Raw genomic sequence first — 6,000 nt, forward strand, 5'->3', positions numbered from 1 at the left:
TGGAGGTAGCAGCCTTTTCCTAAGATATTTCTCTAACATCGGTGCCTCTAGAGGGTACAAGGATCCCCCCTTTAACCAACAGTCTTTCTGGAATTCTGTCTTGATCATTCTAGCGAGGCTCCGCGTCCTCCTGGGTCTATCCGAGGAGAAACTCATCCTCGGACCCTCGGCGTATGGGCCGATTTGTAATATTAACAGGCTTTTAATCAAGAACAGATTGGCCCTCCTTGTTAGAGCCCAAAGGCCCAAAATGCCTACTTGGGTCCTATTACTCCCTACAATAGCCCCTCAAAACTCTATTTTTTAGCATCTGAGGAGAAAAATAGGGTTTTGATCCAACAAGAACTTACCCCACACGTTTTGTAAATAACCGCGCGTGTGGAGATCGTTTCGTGTTCCAGAGGATGCCATTTGGCGGTTTGAATTTCAAAAACGCGCGCATTTATGACCATAAGTTACACCTGGTTCCCCACGTTCAACGGTGAGATGAGCATCCAACGGCCCTTGTCGCTCCCCGAAAATTTGGCGGGACGGATGCAATCTCGAGGCCGCTTCCCGCACGTCATAACGCTTTGGAAACATGCGCCTTCATTTATTTCTCCAGAGCATAATCATATCAAAACATCAGTCGTTACCTTTTCTCTACAAAAACCTGTGGAAACTCGCACAACTTCAAACTCGTAAGTTCCTAATTTTTCTTTACTCCTTTCTCCTCGGATTTCATCCTCGGCTCCCTTCTTAACCATTCGCCTTCTTAAAACCCGCCATTTCGCCTCTTGTAGATGGGTAAATTTAAGTGTTTAGTTGACACCGCCGCTGGAATGGAAGGTTTTAGGGCTAAATACCACATCCCCAGCGATGTAGGTTTGAGATATTGTCCGGCGGAAGCCGTGGCTGGGTCTAGGAAAACGGGAGAGGTTATCATCCCTATGGTTGCCTTCATAGAAGGTAGGATGACCCTCCCAATGAAAAGCGTAACCATGGAATACCTCCGCAACCACCGGTTGTGTCCTGACCAGTGCACTCCCAACGTCTTTAGAGTTTTAGGAAGTGTCGACGCTCTAAATGAGCAAATGGGCTTAAACCTTACTTGGCATGACGTCGTTTTTATGTACGAATGCCACAAACTTACTAGGGTAGGCTATTACATCAAATCCCGCTCTAGCGTAGTTAGGTTGATTTCCTGTCTGACCAAGTCCAATAAAGACATGAAGGACGACTACCTCATCGCCTCAGGCAACTGGCATGACGACCCCCACTGCCTAGTCGAATGGGGAGATCCAGGTGTGACTCCTTAGGATCTAACTTCCCACCCCGTAGCTCCATCTAAACATCTTGAAATGTTCGTTTACATTTACAAAGCGTTTAACTTTAATTTATCACATGTCCTACAAATCTGACCATGTTTGTCTGTTTTGGTGTCTTTCTTTGCAGATAAACAACACGTGCGCCCGCGCTTGAGCTACTGCAACGTTGCAGATTTGAACCGAGTGCTTCGCTCAGAGATTTTTGTGAGTGAAGACCTGCAGCTTCGGGTGGCTCACTTGATACTAGGGTACGACCCTATATCCATAGACTTCCAGGAGATAGAGAACGCGATTGTTGCGGGTGACCGGAGGCGTAGGAGAATTAACGTAGCCAGGCCGCACTTCCTAGCCGACCACGACATTCCCGACGACCCCTACACAATCCTATACACGCAACCCCTCGCGACGATCCCTTTTGTAGCGCACTCTCAGGCAACCGTTATCTCAAAGGAGCAAGTGTCCTCATCGAACACATTGGACGAGGAGATAGACCAGTTTCAACTCGAGGACGCCCAAAGACCTCGTGGAAACCCGTTTTTCGTCCTTTCCGACGAGGAAGAAGAGCCCGCCGAGACCTCTGGGATCGCTGGCCTAGTGATAGCACGTCCAGAAGACAACTCCATTGAAGAAGATATGGACGTGCTTAAGGGTCTCATGACCGTGAGAGGCGAGAGAGTCGCCAAGGGAGCGAGGGGATCTCAAGCTCCCCCATCCTTGCCACCACCCCCTCCTCCAGCCGACCCCAAGCCTCCTACTGAAAAGCCAAAAAAGAAGAGGAAGGTGGAGATCGAGGAGGCTGGTGGCGACTAACAGAAACAACAGCCACCACCGGCTCAGCAGCAGAAGCTGGATAAGGGCAAAGGGCGCGCCCGTTCAGTTGAAAGTGGGGAGATCCGAGACATGGCCGAGGTGCGCCGTGCACCGGCCATGTGGTCTCCTGAACTGAGATTAAATGGAGCGCCAATTCCCCTCTAGTCTAACATCAGGGCGTTCCAACAAGGCCATGCCCTCCACTTGGCCGACGCGTTGGAGCGCCCACTTCTACTGCCCAAGGACATGGAAGCCTTGGAAAAGATGAGCTAGCCTCAGCTGTTCCTTTCTTTGAAAAGGGACTTAGCTCTGGTAAGTTTCACTTCATACTTATATTCTAGGGTTATTTATAAATACTGTACTACATTTAACCCCCTGACATTTATCACAGGTCATCTAAGAAGTTTTCGCTGCCGAGAAGTTCGTGGAGGATTCTCGGAAGCGAGCTGGAATGGAGCAGGAGATAAGGCAAGAGACAGAAAAGTTCCTATGCCAGGCCCTAGCGGAGAATGGAAAGCTCACCTCTCAGCTGGCCGATCTGAAAAGAGAGAAGGACGGTGCCGAAGCCAGTCTGAAAAAGATGAAGAATCAAGTGGAGGGGCAACGTAAGCTCCTTCGCCAAAAGGATGACGAGCTTTCCCAAGCCTAAAGGGAACGCTCTGACTTGGAGAAGGAGCTTGCGCGGATGAAGGAGGAAGCGCACAACTTCAAGCATTCACTAGAGGCTGCGAAGCAGACCAGTTATCAGGAGGGAGTGGCTGCAACACAGGACCAGCTGACAGAAAATTCGCGGCCTTGTGCCAAGAATACTGTCAGCAGGTCTGGGGGGAGGCTTTAAACGCAGCAGGGGTTCCTCAAGCTTCCGAGATGAGGAAGCCCGAGAGCGTTTGGCTCCCCCTTGACATATAGGAGATAGAAGACACTCCTGTTGTTGCCTTTCCCGCCCTTCCTTCCGTGGTGCCAGAACTCGTTCCTGATCCTACAGAACCTGAAGGTTCCCATAAAAAGAAGGACGGGTGTGGAGGTGCCGAGAAGGAGCAAAGCCAGAACGTGGAGCCCATCATTCCTTCAACAGACAAAGGGAAACAAGTCTTGTCTGCCTTTGAGTTGGAGTTGAAGAGCACCGAGGCTGGCAGCACTTCCCTTCAAGACCCCCCTCCCAAAGCTTAGGGCCTAGCTTAGGACTTTTTCTGTACTTCCAATTTTTCATATGATGATGTATTCTATTTATAATTAATGAAGAACAGTTTTATTCAATTTTCATCCGAGTTGTAAATATTTTACTTTGTCCTTTTTATGCTTGTCATGAAAGTTTTCACTAACACAGAGCTAAAGAAAGAACGGAACAAATAAGTCTAACTCCAGCAGTTGAACAATTATAACCTTTAAACAGCCATGCGCATACTTGCTTTGCAAAGTAAAACATTCAAGAACCTGACAAGAACTAACTTAGTTTGGATATTATACAGTGCCTTAGTTAGAAAACCCACATGATAGTTAAACTTTGTAATCTGAGATACCAATTTTAGTAGAGTGTAAGGTCCGAGGACCATACCTTACAAAATTTTTGTTTAACACTTAAAGATGTACAACTTAAGATCCAATTTAACAGATGGTAAGATATTGATTTCCACAAAGTATGTGATAAGAATAAGAATAATAAATAAAAAATGTTAATTTCCCTAAATAGGGCTCTTTTTAACAAATGATAAGACATCAATTTTCACAGGGTTTGTGGTCCGAGGACCATACAAAACCAAGTTTCTGTTTGACACTTAGGAATAGTAACCTCAAATGTTAATTTCCCCAAAGTAGGAGGTCTGAGGACCCGACATAACTAAGGTTCTGTTTAACAAATAATAAGATATCGATTTCCACAAGGTTAGTGGTCCGAGGACCATACTTAACCAAGTTTCTGTTTGATACTTAGGGATAATAACCTCAAATGTTAATTTTCCCAAAGTAGAAGGTCCGAGGACCCGGTATAACTAAGGTTCTGTTTATCAAATGATAAGATAGCAATTTCTACAAGGTTAGTGGTCCGAGGACTATACTTAGGAATAATAACCTCAAATGTTAACTTCCCCAAAGTAGAAGGTCCGAGGATCTGGCATAACTAAGGTTCTGTTTAACAAATGATAAGATAGCAATTTCCACAAGGTTAGTGGTCCGAGGACCATACTTAACCAAGTTTATGTTTGATACTTAGGAATAACAACCTCAAATGTTAATTTCCCCAAAGTAGAAGGTCCGAGGACCCGGTATAACTAAGGTTCTGTTTAACAAATGATAAGATAGCAATTTTCACAAGGTTAGTGATCTGAGGACCATACTTAACCAAGTTTCTGTTTGATACTTAGGAATAATAACCTCAAATGTTAATTTCCCTAAAATAGAAGGTCCGAGGACCCGGCATAACTAAGGTTCTGTTTATCAAATAATAAGATAGCAATTTTCACAAGGTTAGTGGTCCGAGGACCATACTTAACCAAGTTTCTGTTTGATACTTAGGAATAATAACCTCAAATGTTAATTTTCCCAAAGTAGAATGTCCAAGGACCTGGCATAACTAAGGTTCTGTTTAACAAATGATAAGATATCAATTTCCACAAGGTTAGTGGTCCGAGGACCATACTTAACCAAGTTTCTGTTTGATACTTAGGAATAATAATCTCAAATGTTAATTTCCCCAAAGTAGAAGGTCCGATGACCCGGCATAACTAAAGTTCTGTTTAACAAATGATAAGATATCAATTTCCACAAGGTTAGTGATCCGAGGACCATACTTAACCAAGTTTCTGTTTGATACTTAGGAATAATAAATGTAAGCCCCTGATGTATTCATAACTTTGAACTGCTAATCAACAAAAGCACCTTTTATTAATAATAATACCTTCAAAGGTTATTTACATTCCATGGGCGTTGTACAATTCTTTCATCTAGGTCAGCTAGTCAATACGACCCTATGCCCGCTACAAAAATAATACGGTAAGGCCCTTCCCAGTTTGGTCCTAGCTTACCCCAAGCTGGGTTCTTAGCAGTGCCCACGACTTTCCTCAGTACTAGATCTCCAGGCGTGAGTGGTCTTAGCTTCACGTGGGCGTCATACCCCCGCTTGAGCTTCTGTTGATAATAAGTCATTTGGACCATAGCTGCCTCCTGCCGTTCCTCAATTAAATCCAGGCCTTTCTCCAAGAGGCCATTGTTGTTTTCAGGGCTAAAAGAACTCGTTCTTAGGGTGGTGAAACTAGATTCAAGGGGTATCACTGCCTCGGCTCCATAAGTCATAGAGAATGGAGTTTCTCCAGTGGACCTGCGCGGCGTAGTTCGATACGTCCATAAAACATGTGGTAGTTCTTCTACCCATCTACTTTTCGCATCATCCAACCTTTTCTTGAGCTCACTGACTATGACCTTGTTAACAGCCTCGGCTTGCCCATTTCCCTGAGGATAAGCCGGAGTGGAGTACCTATTTATGATGCCCATATCACCACAATATTTCCTAAAAGCCTTGCTGTCGAATTGAACGCCATTATCCGAAATAAGTGTGTGTGGCACACCAAATCTAGTAACGATGTTTTTCCAGATAAACCTCTTGGAATCGACGTCCCTAATATTTGCTAAGGGCTCAGCTTCGACCCATTTAGTGAAGTAGTCGGTCCCCACGAGCAGCCACCTTTTGTTTCCTGCAGCCCTCGGAAATGGTCCCACTATGTCCAACCCCCACTGTGCGAAAGGCCAAGGACTGGAGAGAGGATTGAGGACCCCTCCGGGTTGATGAATGTTGGGGGCGAACCTCTGGCACTGGTCGCATTTCCTTGCATAGTTTTGAGCCTCCCTCTACATATTGGGCCACCAATATCCCTGAGTTAGGGCTCTATGG

The sequence above is a fragment of the Castanea sativa genome, chromosome 7 (genome assembly GCF_040712315.1).
Source record: "Castanea sativa cultivar Marrone di Chiusa Pesio chromosome 7, ASM4071231v1".
NCBI lineage: Eukaryota > Viridiplantae > Streptophyta > Magnoliopsida > Fagales > Fagaceae > Castanea > Castanea sativa.